Consider the following 25,795-nt stretch of genomic DNA (forward strand, 5'->3'; position numbering starts at 1 on the left):
AGTAACATGACACTGTATGCTATACTGGTGAAAATTTCTCATGGAAAAAAGTCATTAAAATTTGGGCTAGAGGAGACACTTTCCCATCTGGGAGCTGAATCTGGTTTGGTGTCACTATTCCTGCCTATTAATTTAGCAGTATAGAGTATAACTCTACTTTCTTAGCATACTTACTGGGGATGCTGGCATCTCTATAACCAGAACTGCTTACAGAGAGGGAAAATAAAAAGACTGGGCAATTCACAGTGTGCTAGAAAAATTATGGGCAATTCAGTGTTTTAAGCATCATCTATCAACAGTGTTGAATAGTTGAAAGGGAAATAAATTTAAGTATCTCACCAAGGCAAATGCTGTGATAATTGTATCTGGGTTTCCTTTTTAATACAGAAAAAAAATTAATCCCAGATGCTCATCTCATTCACTCCCAGTGAAGCTGAGTGGAAAGCAAATCAATTCCACAGCTTCTTCATGTGTCTGCCTACCCTGGCCAGCACAGAGCAGGGCCAGAAAAGCTATAGGTAAAAGAGAAAACACCAGGAGGCTGAGCAGTGTGGTGAATCACAGGGAGCCACTTTGTCTGCAACTTCCGTTCTCCGAGGAGCTGCGCAGGGCTGAAACAATCGTTCTCCTATGGAGCTGCATCTCATCTACCTCATCTACAGCCAGTGATGAATAATGGGTCAAGAGGGCAGCAGACTTTGGGTGCACAACACTTAAACACTGTATCAAAGATGGCAAAAAGCCATGTGCTTCAATAACACAGCAAATACTTCCTTTTGCTGTATAGCAGACAAATTCCTTCCTCTCTGCTGGCTCAATCTGCAGCTTTTGGTTCACGGCTCAGAGTATGTACAAGTTCTATATTCGCAAAAGATACATGTAAAAAAGCTGCGTTTTTATTCCTGAGACCATTCAACTGTAAACATTCTCACAGAAATGAAAAGTCAGCCCTGTCTGTGCTGAAATCCTATGCTTTCATAAATATGTAGTTCTAGGGATTTATGGGGCTTATAGACAATAAAAGAAGGCACATTTCACTTACTTTAAAAAGTGAAACTGAATAGTAAGAATTGAAAAAATTGTAAAACTGTGTAACTCATCCAGACTTCATACTGGGGTTCTTCTTCTGAAAGAAAATTTACTGACTTCATAGAAATGAAAAGTTCCATAAAAATAGGAACTTTGTTCCTGGTTTAAATGAAGAGTAATGAAAGTAATAGGCCTTGTGAGATAACAAAACACTCCATTACTAACAGTTTGACAGTGTTGTGCTACCCAATTTAACAAGACATATCAGATGAGTTGGAATACCTTCATGACGTCAAAATATCTTTATGCAAAATAAAACTGAAACAATATTGAAAATGTTCTGAAGTAAGATATGCCTAAGAGTTGTCAAGTGTTTGTTCCAGTTTAGAGAAGTAGTATTTCAGAACCTTCTGCCATATAAATTTTCATCCAACCATTTTTGTCTTCTCTTCCTCCTTAGCTGCTTCTCTGTCTGTTTCTCTAGATGTCTTTAAAACTGCTCTGAATTTGACATAACTTAATGCTCTAATAGGACAGAAAACTGTGGGCTCATGCTTAGTTTCTAAAGGAAGTGGCAGAAAGCAGTCTCCGAAAAAACCTCCAAATCAGCTGTGACCATTTCAGCTCACGGAAGGATCAGCAACAGAAGACAATCACTTAGGTGCCCACCCATCCACTCAGCACCAGAAGCCAAGGTAACCCTGCAATCGTTGCTTAATGGCAGTGGCACTTAATACTGGAACGTAACTTTCCCATTTTGGAGACTTTGAGGATTTGCTTCACATCAAAATGCTGAAGCGACCAGTGAGGGTTTTCTAGCAGTGCCATGTGGGCAGTGAGGCAGCGAGCTGTGCCATCCCACCACCCATCTTGCAGTGACATGGTAAACCTGCAACTTTAGCCTCCAGATGCTTTAGAGCAGGAGAAATGGGTAGTTTCCATCCCAAAGATTTCATACTATTTTACACTGCAGCAATAGATTTGCATAATTTCAATCAAATGATGCATTACAAATCTCACCATAGATTCTGAACTTAAAGACTTCAGAACTGAGCAAAATAAATGGTCTATATGCTGAGAAAATGGAAGGTCTCAGGGCAGAGGTTATCTCAGCTTTCTTATAGCCCTACTGAACAGATTACAAGCAGGCCTGTCATCTCTACTTCAGTTGAGTGTAAATTTCAGATTAAAAATTAAGTGATTTTAATTGATAGCCATAATGTGTACTGAAAAGCTTCTAAAGCAATAATAGCTTTTCCACAGCCACTGCCACACAGAAAGCAAATCAGCATGTAACTCTCCCTCTGAATATTTATTTTCGTTCCTTTTTCAGAGTGTTAAACTAAGACTGGCACCAAACTGCATCACCCTTTTAATGCATTTTCCATCCAAACTGAGAGTCACTTGAGGAGCCACAGTGATGTCCCAGAGAAAAACGTATTTAATATAACTTTTCTGCTACACCCACCTTCAGTTCATGGCCCAGCACTCTGCTCCCTTTTATTCATCCAGGTGAGGAGAAGTTGACAGCTGGGGGAGGGAAGAGATTGGGAGCCATATGGAGCTAGAGTCAATTTTCAGTAGGTATTTGTGAATAGATACAAAAGAGATAAATGCTGGCATGCATAAATTCATATTTTATCAATACCTATTTTGGTACTTACTGAAAGAGTAATTTATTCCAAAAAAAGGCTTTTAAAGGCAAACACCAGTTTAAAGAAAATTCCATTCCTGATTTATTTCTTGCCATAACAAATCCAGGATCCCAATGGCATGAAGCTGGAGGGAGGAGCCCACTCACTGGGTTTATCTCCCAAAGTTAAAAGGGAAACTGGTGCAAATAACCAAGGATCCAAGAGAGATTCTCCAGGTCTCTGCCTAAAACAAGCCCCTCAGGAGCAGGGCTGCTCGAGCTGGGGTGGGCAACCAGCCTGGCACACGGAAACATTGAGGGTCCGCGTCCAAGCTGTTCATCCAGAGGGCAAGCAGAGCTGACAGTTTTGCACGCAGCATATTGTAATAACAAAGGTTATCAAAATTACAAGATTTACTAGATTGGCTGCCTGTAATTGCTGCACCTACAAATGTTCAATTTCACTTCTCAGACTTATTCAAATAATCCAGCCCCCATGGGCCTGCAAACCTGAGCTGCAAGTCTGAATGTGAAAGGGGATTTATTAAAAAACTGCTGGTGCATCTGACCATGACCAAGTGCTAAAAATAAAAAAGTAATGAAACGCACTGAACATTTCTGAACCCCAAATTATGTTTGGCCCAGATCCAGCGGACAAGTTTGATTTCCACTGACTCCCCTATTGCAGACTTATCTCCCCAAACTGTGATCTAAGGCTACCACAAGAGCAGGAGGACAACAGAGCAAAAGTATCTGTGAGAGTCACTTATTCCATTAGTCAGAAATCAAATATCAAAAGAGCCACTTGAAACACTAACAGAATGCAAAAACTCATCACTTCCTTCCAGAGCAGGGCAAAAGACCTTATTTGTAATTGTTGATCAGAACAACTCTGCCGTGGCAGAAAATTTCTGGCCTCTCTTCATGGCTCTTAAATAGCTCCGTGCCTGGACTTGGGCAAATGGTTTGAATTTTCTGTGCTTTTTCAAAATCGTAATAAAAAACACATACCCACCTCACAGAATAGAGGCTTCATCAATGTTTCTAACTCACTCTCAGCTTCTTAAGTAGACAGTCCTGCAAAAGTGCAGAGTACCATTATTTAGATTTGATTTCCTTTTTAAAAAATTAATCCTTTCTTCCTGTCTATTACTTGGTTGGGGTTTTTTTAATTATTTTATTTTCCAAGTAGGAACAATTGTAGATGCAAAATCAGCGTCTCAGCCCTCTGCCTAATGCCTATATACACGTCGTATTTCTACATCTTCCACAACACATACCATGAGTCTACAGACAGGTCAGTAGGACATGCAATGCACATCCAAATCTGAATGCAGAACAAACAGAAAAAGTGGATGTTTTTAAAAACAAAACTCTTTCCTAAGAACCTAGTTTCTTCCCGGTCACACAATCTGGGTGCAACACGGCTTTCTGAGGCACCATAGTGTCTTCTGAACCACTGCCATTACCCGAGAAAACCCCAGGAAGTGGTTTGGATGAGAAGCTGGACCTGACTTGCGTAGGTATCAGCTGATGTCAGAATACACACAGCACAAAGCCCTAACAATATGGACATTGTGAAACAAGGAATAACCTTCTGTTATCTCCTGCAGTTTGGGAAATAATTTTTAACCCAGTGACTACAGGGCTTAGGAACAAGTCAAATGGTTAATTATTGACAATTCTTCCTAATTAATCTCCATTTCAGGCCAAATCTTTGTATGCCTGTAATAACACAAAGATCTCCAGTGAGGGAAACAACAGCATGAGCTTTTGGACCTCCTTCTGCAAAGCAATTCGTTTTTCCATAAACAGTTACTATTAAGCAAGGACAAAGCAACAAACCAGACAGCCATCTGTGTAAACCAATTTAAAAGGATGGTGACCTCATAAAATTTTTCAAACTAATGCTCTCCATTTAACTTCTGCCACCCCGTCCTGCCCCAGCAGATGCTGGGTTCGAGCAGGTCCTCAGGTGAGCACAGTGCTTCCACTTTAGGGAAAGCTGGTACTTCAAAGCCGCAGTGATTCAAACCTGTGAAAAGAGCATGTCAATGAAAATACCTCGGTGTATATGGAAGCAGGATTATCTTAGAGGCTGCCCATGCTCCCAGAGGGTGTAGCCACAAAGGTCTGTGCTATGTTTGCCAGCTGAGCTTCCTAGAGGTATGAGGTCAAGCGAGCACAAAGGTTCAGGCCACGGATGGTAACACAATCCCTGCTGAAGTGTGTTCTTTCTTATGACCCAGAGGGAAGCCGGAACAAGTACAGATGGCAAGCACATTAGAAAGAAGACAAACCTGATAGCGTTAGAGCAAAACTTAGGAATCCAAGTACAGCACAGCTATCCTATATGCACCCAAGATGGTCACAGCATCCCCAGAGCCTTCTGCCTCTTTAGACTTGAATCCAATGAAGCTTCAGGCAAAACATACCAAATAAAATACCAAGTAGAACACCTACAAACAGGGGCAAGTAATAAACACCCAAGGACATCCCTTGCACAAGTTTACTTGCAGAGCAATCCTTTATTTCATTTACCAAAGTCAGTCAGAGCCACAGAAGAACTGAGAGCAGGGTTCATCAGGGACCGTGACACCAGACCATTTGTGGTGCACAAACTTGTTTACAAGGGCATGTGGACGACAAACATTTCAGCATCATAGAAAGTAACTGAAAGAAATGTATCTTTTTTTTTTTGCATTTCCAAGCATCAAAACAACATAACGGTATATAAAGTGTATTTAAGTGGTGAAAAGAAGGGTTTGTTTCTCCATTATATAAAGATGATGATTCTAATCCATATAGTGCAGACATGGTAAAAATTACCTCCCACAATACCAAGGCTTGTTACATAGACTCTTTTTTCTTTAGCCTGCATTGTCAAAGTCATTACTTTATTGTTCCCCTGCCACAACGCCTGATGTTTGTGTGCCTGATAGTTGTGTTTGCTTTAAAATAATGGCTGTGAAGTGAAGGTAACTTGCCCTTCTGACCCAGCACATAATTGTACAAGTGTTTGTGCGGTTATAATCCATCGTACACATAAAGCGACATTTCTCTAATTGGCATTTGCTGAACGCAAGGGCACCGTCTGCAAATACAGCGGCTTTTTTATTGGTAACCTCTTTAATTATTTCACTCTTCCTAACACAGAATCTCCTTTCTGTTATTAGAGAAGAACAAACCGCTCCTCGACACAGCCACAGTAATAGTATGTATTTTTTATCACTATTAAAGGTTAGCCTTAAAAAACAGAGTGGTATCAACAGCTGTCCTGGGAATTCGTTCCAGAAAAGGGAAAACTTCTAACCTTCGAGTCCATGTCTCTGTGCCTTTTTGAGGTGCTTCAGAACAAAAGTTCAAGCAGCATCTCCTTTCAGTTTGTCCCATCTTGTGGCGTGTAGAACTGAGGACAGAAATTCAAGAGAAGCCAGGCTGGTGCTGCATTCTCTTGCCTTTAGTTCTGCTGTGTCAGCTGACACGAGAACATGCAGCATATTTCTCTGCTTCCTTTGGTTTTGTCTTTTCCTTGGTCACTGCTTTGAGTCTCTACCCAGCATCTCCACAGCTCTCCTGTGGCTGCCATGTTACGTAAAAACTCAAAAATGGCTTAGGAAACATTTAAATCTGTGCTATCTTGGCAGGCAGCTAATCCTTGAAGCAAATGGTACTTACACAACAGAGTGCCTGCATTTCCTACCCCGTTGTGGAGATGTCATGCCTCATCTCCTAAGGCTGGAAGGAATGCACAATGCATCATAAAATAGCTCTGACTTTCCATTTCTACTGTATAAGCATCTTGTTATCTGTTTTTATAGGGAGGGAAAATGGGAAAGGGAATTCCTGGAAGAGATTACAATTGTCAAACTAGCTTTTGATATCTTTTAAACAGCTGAAGCATTAATTTTTTGGCGGCACTGTCAAAAGTCTGGGAGGGCTTCCTGACTGCAGTGGAAGAAATAGTACATTTAGTTCAACTCCAAGCTGTACTTTTAAAAAAATCCATATGAAAACAGACTCATTACTCATTTTTCTGTTAATATGTGGTTTTGCCCTGCAGTTTCAGTAATCTTTTCTGCAAGATCTTGCAGTCTTAGGAAAGAACTGCAACTTAGAGCTAATGTTTTAATAAAATCTTGTTTATACTATAGTCAAACCAGAACAAACAAAATAAAGCTACAAATGACATTTTTATAGGAAGTCAAGAAAGAGATTCATGTGTCTGAATATTTGAGTTACAGTATGGTAGGCATGATTATTATTTCCTGTAAAGCCAAACTGTAGCTTTAAAGAAAGAAGGCTACCCTGGGAATAGAGCATAGATACGACTTGGGCCTCTAAAGAGCAGCTAGATATAAATACCTTACAATTTTAATGCAAAACTCCCATCGAATATTCTGAGAATTTTACAATGGAGCAACAGAAAGATATGGCCATGAGAAACCTGTTTGGAGTCTTCAAAATATCACCGTGTTGAATTACTGCAAATGCCTCCCTGTGTGGAAAACGGGCCGAAAATTTTCAGGAAGGTTTGCAGTGAGATAGGCAAGAAAATGACCTATTTTCAAAAGTGATCTTAGAATCCCAGAAATTAGATCAAAAAGGAAATTACCAAAGCCTATTAGATCATCTCGTATCCAAGGAAGAAAAATCTATGTAGTATATTTTACAGTGTTTTGTCCAGGTCACTTTTGAGTTGCTTAAACTCACCAGGTCTTCTGGATTCCATCAGGAGAACAGACTCTCACTATAACAATTTTTTTTTCCTGGTAGTTAAAGTAATACTCCTTTTGCTCATTTGCACCATTTTACTACTTTATACCTCTTTGAGACAGCTATTCCATTCTAGGTGATCTTGGCTCTGGTGCTTACCACTGTGATATCTAATTTAATAGCAATCAAAAGTATAAAATACTAAACTAAAAAAAGCAACTGACCTTCTGATTTGTAGCCTTGCTCCCTCTGTAAGCAGGGGCAAGCTTCTGATGGAATGAGACCTGAGCTCCTGGTCAAGAGGGTGAAAAATCACCACCTCACATTCAAAGACAGGCTGTATTTCATCAGTGCAGGGCCCGGAGCTTTATGGAGGATGAAGATCTACTCGCAAAGCAACATCAAAGGTTCCTATTATCTTTACTCAATGAGATTGTCATGATTTGGTTAGACTGGGAAAATTGGGCTACTATTACTTTTCTCTGCACGTTAGTGGAAGAGTGTTTAACAAGTTTTCTGTCTCCTACTTGTAATAACCCCATTTTTTTTTTCATTCCCAAATTACAGGCTTCCAGATTAGGATTTCTGGCTGGCCTTGGTATATGGAGATAGAATTCCCTGGAGGGATGGAAGGAGTTTCACACTGCAGATTGATATCCTACCTCCCAAGCAAGGGACAGCAGATGCCATGACCTCATGGACAGACTTTGTATCTCCTCTGTCCCTGAACAAAGACAGTCACAAGCAGCACACAGAGCAATACACAAACATACATTCACTCCACAGCTTAAAAAAATAAATAAGTGTACAAGAAGAAAGCTGCAGAGAGTCCATCTTTTAGGATGTTGGAATAAGTTTGTGAAAACAAAATTACTACGTGAAAATGAATCTCATTTTTTAACTTAGTTGTTATTATTTCTAACTAGCAGGATAGCAACTGACAATCATACTTGAGAAAAAGAAAGGCTGGATGAATTTCTGGAAAACTTCTCAATGCTGACGGCCTGTCTGCACAGGGACAAAGTCATGTCATGAAACTACAGGCACTTGGCAAACTCCTCTGCAATCTTGAGTTAGTGCCTTGTACTGCACTCACGTTATTAGTTATTGCCGCATCATGTAAATCCTTCAGGACAGTGCCATTTTTTAAGTACCCCTGTATTGTCAGGTGTCCTGACATTATCAAGGCTCCTGGGGATGTCAGTGTGTGACATTTCTTTTTTGCTCTGTTACAGCAAATTTCCAAGGCAATCTGAACACCATGCAAAAGGCCAGGATCTGCCTCAGGAAAAATTTAACTTAGGTTGGAAGGGAGCTTCTTCCCTAGCTGTCTCCTTGGAGAACAGGACCTCTTTACCCAGGATAACCCTGTCCCTTACCTGCTCCTGTCCCAGTATTCACGTATGGCTTTGCATCTGAAAACGGGTGGCTGGTAGGGAGTGCTGGTGGCTGCAAGCAGATGGACAGGGACACTGGACTAAGTCACTGGCAGCACACCACTTGTTGAGCTGTTTGAGGTCCTGCAGGAAAAATGCTCAATTTGTGGCACTCACTTTGAGAAATACTGCCAAGAGCAAAAATCACTACAGGAATTACTGCACTCTACCGTAGATACAGGAAACAAAACAGGAGACAAAGACAAGACTTTGCCACAGTTTACAGGAGTTGGTGCCCGACTACTGACATAGAGGAGATACCTTCCCATCTGCCACAGTACACAGGTTTCACTTGCAGTATATTCCTTCCCTCTTCTTCCCCATGTGCAAGCAAATGGGTGGATTCCTTTCCAAACTAACTTGATGTCATGTTTACAAATCTATGAGCTTATTGACAACCTGGTCCTGGATCACAACAGTCTTCTGAAAGTCAGTGGCCGCTTGCAGGAAGAACTGAGCTGTTGACTAAAGGTTTCAGGACCAAGGTCATCAAGCACAGAACGTAGAGGAAGAGCTGAAGTGCTGACTCCATTCATTCATATCATTGTACACAGTAACATCAAAAAGATGGAAGGCTCTTCACTCATCATATCAATTTGATTTAAAAAATTACATACCACAAAAATTAAATAACAATATCTTATCTCTCTGTTCTAGCTTTTCTTTACACTGTATTTTCACTGCCTTCCTTTTCTTCCTCTTCGCTCTTTGTTACTCTGCTCACTACAAACATTAGCAATGTTTATGAGTAATTCCTTATTTTTCCCTACAGAAAAGTAATGCCTGAATGAAGTGACAGCCAATTCTTATTTCCTCCACGATACCTGAAGGAACAAAACCCAAACCAATGACACTATCCAAGCTCTTCCTCACACAAACTGACCAAAATTGCAGTTTCCAAGTATCTAGGAACTGGTTCAATGATTTCAATGGGACTTTCTGGAAACACAAAGATAACCATGAGAGATCACATACTGCTGATCATAATAAGATGATTTTGAACTAAAACAAACAAAATACTTCATTTGCCCTGAAGACGTGAAATCACTACTCTGCCTCATATTTCAGAATATTTTTACAACATATAGCTGGCTCACAGTAGCAACATATATCTACTTGTGTTTATGATTTCATTTATGAATGAGCAGTCACTCTTCAAACAAAATAGTGCTGTCAAAAGGGAGTGCCATGGCAAGGCGAACTTTCTATTTTTTTTTTTGCTGTTCTTTCCATCCCAGGGCACCTCTTTAGTCTCAAGAGTATTTAAGTGCTGAATGTACTTTGTCAAAGTGATACAAAACTATTAAATACCAATTCATCGTTATGACCCTCAGCAAATACCCCACACTACAGCAGCAGCTGCATGGAGTGTGCAGTCATAGATTTAACAGGCAGGAGAGAAACTAATTGTATTTAATCTTTTAAAAAAATTCAAAATGAAGCCCCTGATATTCCCATGTCAGATTCAGTCTCCGTTTTTGCCTCCCAATTACGGTAATTACAGTCCTGTGCCCACTGGGAACTACTTGCACACTGAAACACCAACACACTTTGCTGGAGGAGGGAGAGGTTTGCCAATGGAGTTATTACAAGATGCAGCAGTGAATACTTTGACTTTCAGTAAACGTGCCGTATCCCTTGCTCTGCAGCTCCTAATTATTTTAACTAAACAGATGAGAAATCTGATTAGCCTATGTGCAGGGTGACTTTCAAGATTTTAGAGGTAGCCATTGAATAGGTGAAAGCTCTTTTGAAAAAAACAAGGCTTTAGCCACTGCAGTAGTTATTCCTCAATTCAAGCTGTGCCAGCAGAACTCAGTGCCTGCACTTAGTCACTGAAGCCAACAGGGTGCAGGCATATGGACCCAGGCATCCACAGGGCGTGACATCCCTGCAGGGTCAGCACCTAAATTAAGTTTGTCCCCAACGCAACACCTCTGTCACAGCACATGAAGGTACCTACACACATTGCCACATGTCAGTTTAGATTTCATCCCTCTGCCTTGGCCTCAGTGCCAACCATCAGGAAACAGCAGGCAACTTGCCAACACTTTTTCTTAGAAAACCACGACCCTTTCTGGAAACGCTTTGAAGGCCTGGAGAGTCTTTCTGTAAAGATAATAATGCTGAGCTTTTGCACAAACACTGTAAATGAAAGCTACTCTAAAATACTATCACTACCCTAAAATATAATACCCCTAAAAATGAGGAGAAATTAGGTCAATATTAACCAAAAGATATTGCCTCTGATATTTCCAGGCATAATGATTCCTAGAAAGCTGAGGTAAATAATAGATATAGCAGCATCAACCAGTTAGCAAACTTCTCATTTTCAAAGCACACGCCAGGAGAATCCACTGATTTTTAATGCAAATGACTAAAGATTCATCAAATATTTTTGTGCTTAAGCTTTTAGAGATTTTGAGTTATATAACCAGTTTGTCATGAATCACAAAGTCTTACTGAAGTGACTGGAAAAAAAAAAAAAAGAAAGAAAGGAACTATATAGGAATTCTATAAGGAATTATAGAAATTAAAGTAAATCACAGTTCTGTGAAAACCTTTCCATTCCCTCCTCTCCCTTGATCTTCCAAGCCTCTTTTAAATTGTGGCTTCTCTTCTGACTACTTTTGCCAAATGGAATCCTTAACCAGCACTCAACTGTGCAGATCAGATGAGGAAATTCACTTTATACCCACTGCATTTGTTAGACCAGGTCCTGTCTGAAAGGAACAGAAAGGCAGACACAACCCAGCCTCAGAACGAGGCCATCCACACTACAATAACACACACCTGTAAGCACTTGTGTCAACAAAGGCAAAGACATGGGTTAACTGGCTCCTGCAGGAAGCCTGGTTTCATTCATTAAGAGATAGGCGAGTTAAAATGAAGCTGCTGTTTTCCCTCTGAAGCTTTTCAAGTCTCAAAATCTTGCAGAAAGCCCAATCCACTGTCACCTCAAGGAAAAACAATATTAGGTACTCAAATAAGAAAGACCCGCGTGAGAGTTCACAAGCCCAGCTTGTGCGGAAGGCCACCTGCCAACAGGAAGAAGTGGTGAGGAAGAATTTGGATCCAGCTGCTATCCTCTCTCAGCCAAATAATGCCGCACAATAAAGAGCATTAAGCATTTTTTTTTTAATCATTAATCTCACTGGGAGCATCCATGTTTGTAATTTTTTTCTCCTTGATTGCCAGGAGAAGGGCTTGAGAGACTTCCGAGCACAAGTTCACAGAGAGATGATCTCCTGTTTCCAATCACAGCTGTATCAAAGGGATTGAGCCAGGAAGAGTAAGAGGGAAAGAAGAAGAAATGACAAAGTACCTCGCCGTAGGGCTGAGTCAAGCTGCTAAATTCATCACAGGTAACACAAAAAATCTTGTAGCTGTCTTGCAGCCCCATTTCGCCTGTCAGCTTCTGACAGAAAGGCAGAGTGGACAGAAAAAGAGGGGATAACTCAGTGTCTGCAGTCCTTCTTTTCTTAATATGAAGTACTGAACACTAGAAAATTAAGTGTGACTGTATGCTCAGTGGGTCACTATGGCAGGTGCAACTTAACCTTAAGACCATGTAGCCTACTGCACCTTCAGATTTAGCCCAGGCAGCACCTGGGTGAAGCAGTCCAATAAATCCACTCGCCGCTGATGGTCGGTAACCAAAAGGGTTAAAAAAAACAACCAGACTGCAGCTGAAAATTCCACAGCATTTTGCCTCCGCAGAGCTGCAAACAGCGTGTCTCCCCGGGATAAAATGAACCGACAAACTGCCCTAAAGATCAGCCAGTTAAACACACTGAAACGCCACTGCCACCGGCGGACACGGATGGCTGGAGAGCCCGAGAGAGTCAGAGCATCACGGTCGCTCGGCGCTCCTCCGGCGCGGCCACTTCCCTGGCGTCCGGGAAGCGCACCTTACGGCTACACGTCGGCGCCGGATTCACCGCCTTGCAGACGAGGAACCCCCCTCTCCTTCCTCCCCGCCTCGGCCCCCGGTGAACACCCAGCATCTGGGTACTACCTGCGTTTATCAGCAGAGCCATCCCGTGTCTTCAGTCATTCAAGGAATTTAACAGCCTGGAAATTCCCGTTGTCCATTATTTGAGGTCACAGATAAAAGCTAAACAGCAGCCGTGACTCCCATCAATCATAAGTCACTCACTGATAGAGCGTATGGTAGGAGACCTACTGATGTAAGCTAGTCACCAGAGAAAATACCCACTGATGACGCATATCCAGGCACAAAAATAGTTACAGGGCCCCCAAAGGGATTATTCAACAGCCTACATTTAGATATTCCTTCAAGAGACCTGCAGTCAATTTGCTGCTTAGTTGGCTGGGGAACATTGAAGTCTGAGTTTCCTCAGCAGACATAACCACAAATAGCTGGTTTAAATAAGCTACTGCAATTACAAGCTGTTTTGTAAATTTTAACACTGCATTATAGCGATTAAGTCTAAACAGGCTAAAAAAATGCTGTATAGCCTTTGCCCTTACTGTTTACCGATTCCTTCTGCATATTAGCCAGCAATGAAAAGAACAATTTAAAATTAATTCATAAATGCTTAAACTAAATCCCTTGTGCTACCCTAAAGAAATGGATTTTAAATATATATATATATATATATATATATATATATATATGTGAAATCCTATGGGATATTTGGTGATGCTTAAATGTTATCTGGATCAATTTTTGCCTTAACTTTTATCTTTCTTTGCTATTTGCCTCTCTACTACACAAAAAGAAAAATGCCTAAATAGTTAATCTTTCTTGCACAAATCAAAACCATGTAAAGGTAAGTTACTGACAACATGCAAAATCACCATGCACCTGCTTTGAGCAGGGGCTAGGAAGAGAATCCCTAGAAATCCCTTCTAGCCTAAATTACTCTGCAATTCTGTGCAACTGGATTTTTTGGCATTAAAAACATAATCCTCTAAATTAACCAATCAACTGGTAATCCTACAATACTCCTGCCCCCTTCAGCAGTTTCAGGATCCTTCTCATGCCCTCACAGCAACAAAACTTATTGGGATATAGCTGAGCCTACTAACACTGCTGATCACAAAACACTGACTGTGCATTTCTAGCAATATTAAAAACTTTATTTTTTAAAATATCTGATTTGAACATCCAAGCCCCCTTTTCAGAAGCAATTTTGGTGCTTAGGAATCTAAAATTTACTTACTTTTTATTGCATATTTAAAATATAAATATAGGGAAGTATTTTTGGCTCTGATGCCTATTTCACTGACATATTTCTGGAAAGCATTACCTAGCCAAACAAACACTCAAGGATTTATAGTGTTTACCCTGTAAAGCAGGAGAAAGAAATGTACAAACTTCTACCTCACTTTCTTCATCTGTGATAACATTATTAAAAATAACACTAAAAATTATTTTTAGCCCAACTGTTTCGCAAAGCCCTCATGTTTCTCTCACGCATCCATATGCTGGCAGTCCACATGGCCTAATTTAACAGCCCTAAGAAGAAATATTGGTGCCCTCTAGCTGATTAAAATCACCAATTTCCTTCAGACACCTAGCACCAGTCTCTTTTCTCTCCTGACATTCCCAGGTCTTTCACTGGTGCCCACACAATGCAAAGCTCTGGAGTAAAACAATCCACTTTCTACAGAAGATACAGGAATCAAAACACTGAAATCCCTTAGTGCTCTCAGCTCTAGGAGCTCTTACAATAGCATAGATGTCATGAAAAATAGGAGAGGTGTAACTGTGTACAATACCACCTTACCAAGAACCGGTGAAGCATCTAAATACACTTTGTAGCCTGCAAATTCCATGGGAAAATACAACTTGCAATTTCACATGAAACACAGAGTCCCTCACCTGGATTATTATTATTATTATTATTAAGTATTATAATCCCCCCTTCATCAGGAGCCTTTAAAAAAGCTTATAAGCCGTATATTATGTTCTGCCACACATTCTGAAGTTCATGTAACATTAGTCCGTGATGGATCAATTTCGCAACTCTGAGCCCAGGACTGCCCTTCTGCCATCACACAAGCCTGAGCTAGCGGGGAGAGCTTGACTCTTCTTTCACTCTGACATCTGTCAAAGGGACGGACTCCCTGTTCCACCCATCATGTTCCCATCCCCTCCCCCTCAGCCCTTCTCCCGGAGACTGTATCAGGTACCACTGACCTCAGGGTCACAGGATACAGGGCCAAATCACCTCACCGCTGCATGGCTATAGCAGGGACATACCTGGAGTACTGCTACATCCTCAAAGCTATGAAAGCCTCGAGGCAGGAATGCTAACACGTACTTTGGACACCATCACTCGTGTGACAGATGAGGTCAATGAAACAGTGTCCAAACCCCAAACAGGAGATCTGTAGGCTGGAGGAAGATCCCTGCTGAGGAAGAGCTGGCCCAGGAAATGCTGTGCCTGTATTGGCAGACAGCTGCCAGAACAGCTTTTTGGCACCTTTACCAGCAAGTGCATCTGCTCTAAGGCACACCAGTGGCCACCGGCTGCTCAAAGGATGCAAGAGAAGGGGAGGCTGTGTGAAAAGCAGGCTTAAAGCTCTGTTCTCTTGCTCCTTGTCCATCTAAAAGAGGTAGAGGTTGACTGGAGCTGGCTGTCTCCATGCATTTAGTTAAAGCCATAAATACCTATGGACATCTCTAGATAGCCCTATCAACCATTAATCATATTAAACATAAAAGGGAAACTAGGATCTGAAGCTCAACATAAATACTGTGAGACAGACTAACTTTTAGGGTTGCATTCATAATGCTCAAAAGTTCTGTTTAAACCTTGATTGGGAAAACGCATATACCCTTTTATTTCTGTGTTTGAACAGCAATTGTAAAGCAGAAAACGCTCAAACGTTTGGCATCAAGCATCAGGCTGATCCTGCAACATCCAGCTGCCTTTGAAAAGTTAACTTCTCATGTGCCATCTGCCTGTTGAAAGACAGAATGGGTTAATCACAGTGGCCAGGCACTTTGTAAGGGTCCTAGGGCTCCATTTCTCTAACACATTACTACAACATTACAGCTAATGTTCGTTTTATACACACCTCCAGGAAAAGGATGCCACAAACTCAGTCAATAACTTACTAAGGGGTTGCAGTCCAAATCTCTACATCAATTAAAGATTAAGGGCTTATTTGAACAAGGAATAGTCAAAACCCTTTTGTTCACATAAAACAGGCATTTTACTCTAAGTGGAAAGTGAAACGTTTGGCACAGTTTGGTTTTTGTTTTTGTTTTTTTTTTTACAACCAGCTGTCGGTTCTGTCAGTTCTCATACAGGAGACCTAGAACAAGGCTGGTTTGTGCAACTTTTTTTCTGGAAGCCAACAGACTTTCAAAAGCCTGGTTTCTTGAAACATAAAGGGACACAGCAAACTCTTGCACAGAATAGGTACAGATGTGGGAATGTGACAAATGGGCAGTGAAGGTCGTATCTACAGTAGAAAAAAATGTGTTGCTTTTCAATGCAGAGGGAAAATAATGAAAACAGATAAAGGACAGAACAGAAATCACGGTGGTAACTAAATATACCCATCTAAATAAACATTAAAGAATATAGAGACATCCTGTTACAACAAAGCTTCATGATATCTTTAAAAATGCCGTATTTGAAGTAGCAAGCTGATGAATTATCTCTTATTGGCCCAGAAGAATCAATTTGGAATATACATTAATGTCATGTAGGAATGTTGTTTATGAGAAGTAAAGAGACTATGAGCTTTCTACACAGTAAGAGAACACCTCAAATTAGCAAATTATTATTTAAAATTTCTACAATTTTTGAAAAAAGGGGCAGTATTAGAAAAGACTGGCTCACTGAGGATGGAACAGTATGGAACATTTAGTCACTGTATCATAGAACATTAGATAAACCAGAACACTGTTGACAGAAACATATATATAGTCATACTATGCTCCCTCTGTCAGCACATCAGTCCCTTAGGGCTTTTCTCCCACCACTAGCATTGGCAAAACAGGTAATATTGATTATAACTGAAAAACAAAATGAAAATATTATAGTAGTACAGGCTCCTGAGACTACGTAATGATTTTTCTCTATTTGGAAGTAGGACTCTCACACATCCCCTTGCATTGAAACACCTCTGAAGAAATCTGATAGCAATAAATGGTGGTAGTGGGACTAGCACTTATTTTAGATACTTAACATGGAAATCAGCATTTTTATTTTTGGAAACAAGTACACAAAGTTAAATTCCAAATTACCACTAGCTGTTATATATCCTAAACTGGATACATTTGGTAGCATAGTTAACAGTAAATTACAGGGTTATGTCAAAGTTTTAAAGCAAATGAAACTGTAAAACTAAAGAAAGATGTTGCCTGAGCACCTGGAACCAGGTTTTCTTGAAATAAGAAACTAATATTTGATAGCAATAGCATCTTCTGTGTACTATCCTATTCCAAGATATTAACTAAAAATACTTTTAAGATCTATTCTTTAGCAAAATTCCTTCAAAGTATTTCTAGAATATGGCAATGAAAAATGGTATTAGTCTCAGTGGTCTGTTCACATCATATATATGCCACTTAACTTGAAGGGAACAAATACAGTTCAAACAGAACAAAACTTAATGGGTTTATTCTATATATTATCCTACAATGACTGCATTGGTGGATAGGGAAAGAGAAACTGATGTCATCTATCCTGACTTCCATAAGGTCTCTGACACAGTCTCACACAACATCTCTGTCTCTCTACATTGGAGAGATAAGGATTTGATGGATGGACCATTCAGTGGGTAAGGAATTGGCTGGATGGCCACTCCAGAGAGTTGCAGTCAAAGTCTCAATGTCCAAATGGATCTGTATCAAGTGGTTCCTCAGGGATCCTTATTAGGACTGATTCTCTTCAATATCTTAATTAATGACATAGGGGAATTGAGTGCAGCCTCAGCAAGTTGCAGGATGGGGAATGAGGTTGTGTTCAGACTCATTATCTTTGCTGCGTTGTTTTCCTCCGGTGGAGGACTCCTCACACTCCTTTCCCTGCTCCAGTGCAGGGTCCATCCCATGGGAGACAGCACAGACTTCCCATGGGGTCACAGCCTCTTTTAGGCTGCAGGTGGATATCTAATCCACCGTGGACCTCCATGGGTTTACCATGACTTGCCATAGTCTGCCCTGTGGGCTGCAGGAAATCTGCACTAGTGCCCGGAGCAGCCTCCTGTCGCTCCTTCTTCACTGACTTTGGCATCTGCAGAGTCATTGCTCTCAGATATTCTCACTCTTCTCTTCTCTGCTTGCAACTGCTGTTGTGCAGCAACTGTTTTTCCTTCTTAAATCTGTTATCCCATAGGTGCCATCACTGAGCTGTGGATGCCCCATCCCTGCAAGCTTTCAAGGCAAGGTTGGATGGGGCTCTGAGCAACCTGGTTTAGTGGAAGGTGTCCCTGCCCATGTCAAGGGGGTTGGAATCTGGGTGATCTTTAAAAGTCCCTTGCAACCCAAACCATTTTATGACTCTATAACTCCAGTGCACAGAATTAGGAGTACCTCGGAGATACTGTAAAGAAAAAATAAAAGCAGTGACTGCAAACAGACTATTCTGAAATGACATTGTAACGTCATATTTAAGGGTTAACAACCTCACATATGCAAGACCTGATCTGCATGTTGAGGATGAAGTTTCATGCTTCAGCAAGGTCAGTCCAGCGGTGAGCTGCCACGCAAGAGGGGAAGATGCCACTTTGCTTCTTCCTCTCAATGCCAGCCGTGTGCTCCTGCCAGCTCTAGAGTTTGCCTGTGCCCATGGGGAGCCAATCCAAGGTGCTTACCCATCAGAAACCCCTGGCTGCCCAACAGCTCACTGGTTGCCCAGTGGCCCAAACCAGCCCAGCTTAGACAAACAGCTGCAGAGGTCAGGTAGCAGGAGCAGCCCCTCTGGGACATGGAACCACAGCCAGGACAGTGGGAAACCCTTCCTCAAATGCTTTGGCAGTGCTAGAGAATCCAGGCCAAGGAAAAGAAAAGCCAACCTTTCAAAACTGAGAGGTGCTTCAGACACTGATGCTAACAGCTTCAGCAAGGACCATCAGAGAGCCACCAGAGCCTTGTAGGGGGAGGAGAGGGGAAGGAACCACCCTATGCAAAGGAGAGGGCCTCACCTTGGCTGCAGGCAGCCTGCCAGCTGGCCCCCACCACCAGTGCTTGTCAAAAAGGGAGATCACCCTGGAAGGTGTATTTAGCTCTATGTTGATTTGCTTCTTAGGCCTGTCAAAAATCAAATATGTCTGATGTTTCAGAAATGCCCATTTGTGGTATTTTTTTAAACTTCTGCCCATTTTTTTCTCCTAATGCCAAAATATGTAGTTTAAATCCATGAGCAGTTTCCTCTAAAAGAGGTGGCTTCTTTTCTTCTTGCAAGGTTTTTTCATATTGCTCAACAATCAAGCAAAAAGAAAGCAAGGAACAAACTCAAAAAGTATTCTTAAAAATTGAATTTATTGAAAAAAGTACAATTACCAAATCACATTGCTTCATATTTTATTTTTTTTAAAACAGCAAAGATAAAATTATGAAATCTTGTAGAGACTCTTCAGGGATTTCTCTTCAAATTACAGTTTCTCTTGTTAGTTATACTTGAATTCCTCTCTTCCTGGACTCCCTCAACCCACCAGGTCTATCTCTTATCTCTGGAATATGTTAAACTAAGAAAAAAGCATTATCTTGCTGACTTGGCATAAGAAGAGGGGGATTTCTCTCTTTGCTCTTAAGGGAATGCTTACTGAAATGAAAGGTTTTTGGGTAGCTCAAGCTTACGCACTTATAAATTTGACTCTTCTCTTACTGACATCTCCTTTCCCTATGAAAAGTTCAAAAGTTCAGTTAGCAACAATCTGATGTCTTAGCTCGCTGCACAAGCCTCTAGGTTATTTAATCAAGAAATTAGATATCTACAATGCATGGTAATACATTCATTGGACTCATTATTATGAACTGTTACTAATAAACAAAAATGTCAACAGATACTTATTTATGATTTTAATTATTCAAGGTATGTATATATATATATATATATATATATATAAGAAGCCTATCTGTAAGAAGTTAGAGGCAATCTCAAACAGACTTCCTGCTGCTGTGCTGCCAGTCTCTTGGTACAACGCTGGCCATTCTTATTTGAATAAATAATTTACCCTGGAAGATTTCATTGAGTGCCAAACACAACCACCAGGGCTGGGTGGAAATAAATCGCTGCCAGCAACAAGCCACTACTCCTTCCTAGAATCTACAGAAAACAGCTATTTCCCTAAAGGAACATTTTGCATAACCATTCTGCGCAGTTTAATTAATCTCTACCATAGCATGGTAGTAAAACTCCCTCCATTTCTACATGTTTAAAGACAGCACTTCATGTTCTTTTGATCTCGTTCTCCCCATATTTGGCTGGCTTTTTGCATCAGTTGTACAGCTTCTTGTATAGAATCATAATTTGAAAAATTTATTTATTTAAAGTCTTTCTCAGTACCACCTCTTACTATGTTGCTGACCCAAATCCATCCTTTAAAGTCGGCATGTTACTGGTCTGAGTCTACAATCATCCCCTACTTTGATTTCCACCATACTCCTATCAAACTCAAGTTACTTCCTTCTCTACCAACCTGCTTTTATCAGTACACATAAACTCAGCTTTTAATGTTTAACACTTATTGCACTACACTGCTATTTAAGCATTTTCATAACTGCAGAAAAAATGAAGAAAATTCCCACTTTGTACTATGATGTCCATCTATTTTAAAATCTATTGCAAGATCCCACAATAAATATTACGGTGTGACTTCAATACCTGACAGCAGTGTAAACATCAGCAAATTGTCATGGCCAAACACAGGCATCTCAATTATCCGAATACTCTTTCAGTTAGCAAAAGGGCAGCCTGACTTACTGTGTGGTCAACGTTTTTCCATGTGCTAGTGATTTTAGAAAATCTAGACAGGATAAAGAATGTCCTTGGGTGCTCCTTCATAGAAAATTTCTCCTTATATTTTTGCATTGAAAATTAAAGATGGGAAGTGACTGTCCGTGTTCAGAACAGCTCAGGCATTTTGGGGGTCCATGCTCATCACTACCTGCTCCATGCACCGGAACCAAAAGGTGAGCTCCTGGTCTCCCTGCCAGGTCAGGTGTCAGTTGCTATTTCCCAGTCTTTCAAAGAATTTGCTTTATCTTGCAAAGTTTGGCAGTCAGCATATAACACTTCTAATGTAAAAAACATACCGATATTTCAAGAAAAAGCCAACCATCTCAACAGGGCTGCTCCACTGAGGAAACAACAATGGAAACGCATTCTTCCCTGCACATAGAGAAGAATTTACCCTAAAGCACGTAACCTCCCAAGTGCTGCCGATGTTTCACAGCTCCCAAAACTCTGCTCGACCACCTACCCACTTTTTGGCCAACTGGCTGACCCAGAAAAGCAGAAGAGAAACGGCAGCCACTGCAGGGAGGAAGAGGCAAGCGCAGCTTGCAAACCAGCACACCACCTCGTGGGAAGGAGTCACTCACTGGGCACAAAGAGGGTCAGCCACAGCTTGCCCTGGAATGAGCAATGCAATGGAGGTCAGACCACAGAGGTCACAAGAAGAAAAGATAGGAAAGAAAGAGCACACCAAGGGAAAGAATTTTCTATTTCTACTGCAGTTAACTCCCCTAAATTTCATCCCTCCTCCTGGTTCCCCAGTTTCCAAAAATAACCTATACAAAGACAAGAACCGCAGAGGCAGAGAGCCTTAAAAGAGCTGCAGTTGGAAAATACAAAAAGGTGGCAGGGGAATTTATAGCAAAAAAAAAATGTTCTTTTTGGAAAAGAACAGTGACATCTTTTAGCATGGAGGCATATCAGCAGGGATGTAGGTCTATAGCTGGAACCAGCATCTGTAGGTTCTCAGGTGCTGGGGCTGGTGTGGGCAGCCACAGCAGCTGAGCTGCCAGAGGGGCTGGGAGGCTGTTGAGTCTCTCCCCACGAGGCTGGCAATGCTTGGGCTGGTCTTGGTCCCGCCTGCCATTACATGCTGCAGCTCAACAAATGGTTCCTCTTTAGGGAACCACACATTTTCTGTATCTGGTATCAGAAAATGCATGACATTTTCCCTTAAAAGTAAAGGCACCTTAATGTGAAAAACATCTCTTAATGATAGCAAATATTTGCACCCAAAGAATTCAGTTCCTCCCACATCAAAACAACCTCTTAAGAAACTGATTATAAACAAACAAACAAACAAACAACTAGTGTGCCTATCAAAAATAATTGTTTTGCTGCTGGAAAAGAATTAAGACTCACAGGGCCTGAAAGAAATACTGAGGGTTAAATTTGATGCCTAATTGCTGGACTGACACTGAGGTGAGAGAAGGGAAAAAGCCTCCTCCTGTTGTACGGAAATGGCTGTCCTGTTCACACAGCATTATGGGAAGGGTGATCTATCTCTAACATCTGAGATATAATTCAAGTACAGGTTGAGAGATTTGGCATTACACAAACATCAGCTGTCATAACTTCTACATCAAGCTGTCTTTGATTTCAGGTGTATTACAGCACCCCAAAGCCACATGCAATTTTTTGCTTCTGCTTTTCAGCACTGATCAAAATAAGCAAGTACCAACACATCTCTGCATCACTACAGTGAGATACAGGAACATCCCTACTCACTCCACCAAAAGTGGCAAAAGGTCTGTTTTCACTAACATTTCCTTCTGATGCCTCTTCACCACTTGCTTTCTCTATAGTAGGAAAAATTATTACAGTCTCCAGATAAGCTCACGTCCCCACGCTTTTACCATGAAAGACTATCACATACCACAGAGAATCTCAGACACAAGTGCCCAGAGAACCTTCTTGTATAACAAACCCACTGTTTTGAATGCACATTTCTCCACCTCTGCATATACTCGTTATCTTCTCACTGCATTTCAGTTAATGACATTCTAAAAAGTCTGGACAAAACCGGTAGCTGGTTCTGAGGAGGAAATCCAGACTGATGCTCCAAGCTCAGCCCTTGGGTGTTGCACAGCTACCATGGTGGTGAGCCAGGGTGTGAGCCTCAGCCCGGATGGGCAGCCTCGAGCCTCCCACCTGTTAACATGAAGATACACGAGGTGACTGAGAAGTCCTAGGGGGTAAAGGGCCATGGAAAACACATACTGGTACCACTGCCCACAAAACAACCTGTTTCAGGGAAAGGATGTTTCTCACGTTGGTGGTTCTGGAGAAAAGCTTAAAAATACAACACAAATACAGCCCAAGTGTTTAGAAAAGAGGAAGCAGAAATGGCAGAAATGATTTGGAGGTTTGGAGACAGGGTTTAAATCTTTTAATTCCTGATCTTTTTCTTTTCTTTCATGCTTAAGTAACCATTTCCTAATAGCACATCTAGCAATGCCCATGACTCGTTCCACAGCAGTCTTCTTCAGCCTCCTATCATGATGAAAGTCACCACAATCTGAGAAAACATCTCCTGGAAAGTGATGGCAGTAAGTGGGCCAAGCCATGCCTCCTTCAGAGAAGCAGCAAAGCCATTCAGGGAGCTTTTAGGAGTGAAGTTTAGGAGAGTGGGAAGAAGACAGCTTCACACAGCCTTAGCTGCTTTTCCCAGCGGAGCAGAGATTGAGAAGGAAAAACACCACAAGCCTCTCATCTTCTCTGGCTTGCCACAAAAGAGGGGTGTATTTTTCAGCAGGATCCTGTGAGTCTGACACCGAACTTAGCTCAAGTGACATGAAATGTTAATGTTTAGGAACAAGGTAGGTGGAGAGGAGGAGGAAAGAAGACATTCATTATTTGATGTAGAATTCATTCAAAAGCTTCTTTTCACAGCTAGAACTAAAATTTCCATTCAACTCTTTATTTCTGGTAGCTTAGATAGCTTGAACAACTGGAAGACGGATCTAGAAGGAGTCTTTATCTCTGCCTACATGGCAAGAGCCCTTCCCCAGATACCTTCAGAAAGAAGTGGTCATATTTTTATAACTGTCAGTCTTCATATGTAGAATGGGCAGTAGTCCTTGGGGATATTCATACTGGCTTTAGACTTCCAGCCATGGTGCACAGAAGAGATCTGCCTCCAACACTCATTCTGATCCCTGCAGAAGCCTCCCGATGCGGCCCCAGTGCTCCCCACCAGCCCCAAAACCTCCACATCAAGAAGGTCTTGATGCTACAAACTTAGCAGCTACTATCTAAAATTGACTGGACTAAGGTATGAAATTCATCCATGTATTTGATGTATTTTTTCTTCTTCATGTCAATCTGAATTCTCCTCCCCGATATCTTCTCCTACTTCATGTATTTTAATTTTCTTGCTCTTTTTTTTTTTTTTTTTAATTTGGCTTGGTTTTGTCTACATTACATCTGAAAAACAACTTTTCCCTCATAGGCACCAAAGCAACATCTCCTTCCTGTGCTGTGCTGTTCCCAGCCCCTGTTGTTTCTCTGATCGCCCTTCTGCCTTTCCTCTGTTTCCTCACTCTTCCCATCCTTGATTTTTCTCCTCCTTTTCTTCTTTCTTTGATGTTCCTCTTGGTGCTTTCTCTTCATCCTTCCTGCCAAGCTGGATGAGGTGCTCCCCTGGGAAGGTGCTTACAAACAGCAGCTGGGCTGTTAGGAAGGTTAGGGACACCTAACCTTCAGGTTGGGACACCTACACAGAAACCTTTCACCTCCCTTACTGGGAGGTTGGCTGGAGTGATTCCTTCTCTTCATTCAAGGTTGCATGCACAGTTCCTTTGTCAAAAGTCAGGGAAATGAAGGTACCACATAATTTGGTAGCATATGCTAGTATTAAATAAGCTACATCTGCTTTCTTGTTCTGGGGAGCTGTGCAGAAATCAGAAGCCACAACAACAGAGAAATTGGGAGAGTGTCAAGTGCAGCATTAAAAAGAGACCTAAGCTTACACCAGTGCTGCTTTCCCTAAGAAAGAGACGCTTTAAAAATGATAGTTTCTTATTTTGTAGCTCTGCTGCCTTGAGGGTGAAATCTCCCCCTTTGTGGGATGCCAAGACAGGGTCATTTCATCATTTCAATGCTATTTATTCCCTTACAAAGATTTACCCACATTGCACTGGTCTCCTTAAGAGGGACAAATTTCCTCCAAGTAGAATCTCAAAGACAGGGATCTCACTGCAATAGAACCAAGCCTTTTGTTTAAGAAAAACTATATTCCTGCTGCAGTTTAAAACAAACAAAGCAAACAAGCAAAAAAAACCACACCTCAAAAACCAAAGAAAGGAAGTAAAGAATACAGATTAAGAGAGACATGAATTTTATTCCTCCTCTCCCCTTGCACAGCAACTTCCAACTGCAGAGCTATATTCTTCCCCTAGTTAGACAGAGAAACCTTGCTGAAATCTATAGACTAGATCCACTGATATTTTCTGGCTGCTTTGACTGTTTTAGCAATGCAAAGCAGCTGTAAATCCAGTTCAACTTGCCATTTCTGTCATCTTTACCATGCCAGATTAGTGCTGCTGTTAGCCTCAGAAATATCAACATCTGGAGGTTCCCCTGCTGCCCAGTCTGACTTTAAACCTTGCATATCTGCAATTCATCCCCCCATCAGCACAGCTAGCAGGATCAGCTAGAGGTAGTTCTTCACCCTGAGCAAAATATATTTGTCACAATCCCCCATCCTATATTCCCACAGTCAATTGAGCAGATCAAACAAAATTCATATAATGACCAGCTCTCAGTTACTCCCTGGCCGATTTCCCAGTTATTCTGGAGGGTGACTCCTGACCTTGACTGGGAGCAGGTGCCTTTCTAGTGCAGGTCTATGAATCCAAGTTGGCTGGCAAAACAAAATACACTGTTTCCTTGTACTTTTATGTTCCTTTAGATGTCAGGAAACAGAGCTAAAAGTCTTGTTTCCTGCTCCTCAGCCAGAGGAGGTGAGGAAACTGGATATAGATGTAGAGAAAGGCAGAAAGACCAAAAAAATCAAGGAAAATAATAATAAT

At 41.3% G+C, this 25,795-nt stretch overlaps 1 protein-coding gene across 7 annotated transcripts in view; it reads right to left on the bottom strand.

Annotated features, from left to right (window-relative positions):
• Nucleotides 1-25,795, bottom strand: part of HIVEP2 (human immunodeficiency virus type I enhancer binding protein 2) — a 138,430-nt gene that overhangs the window by 72,425 nt on the left and 40,210 nt on the right. Inside the window, exon 1 of one of the 7 annotated variants that reach the window (XM_027904391.1) lies at nt 12,833-13,006. The exons of 5 other annotated variants lie outside the window; for them this stretch is intronic. The gene's annotated coding sequence lies outside the window, so the exon portion shown is untranslated. Of the gene's footprint in view, nt 1-3,677; nt 3,740-12,832; nt 13,007-25,795 lie in introns of those variants that run through there. One more of the 7 variants, XM_027904382.1, reaches the window with a different exon arrangement.

The sequence above is a fragment of the Empidonax traillii genome, unplaced genomic scaffold (genome assembly GCF_003031625.1).
Source record: "Empidonax traillii isolate 1590-97213 ecotype Southwest subspecies unplaced genomic scaffold, ASM303162v1 scaffold24:size2376012, whole genome shotgun sequence".
Classification (NCBI taxonomy): Eukaryota; Metazoa; Chordata; class Aves; order Passeriformes; family Tyrannidae; genus Empidonax; species Empidonax traillii.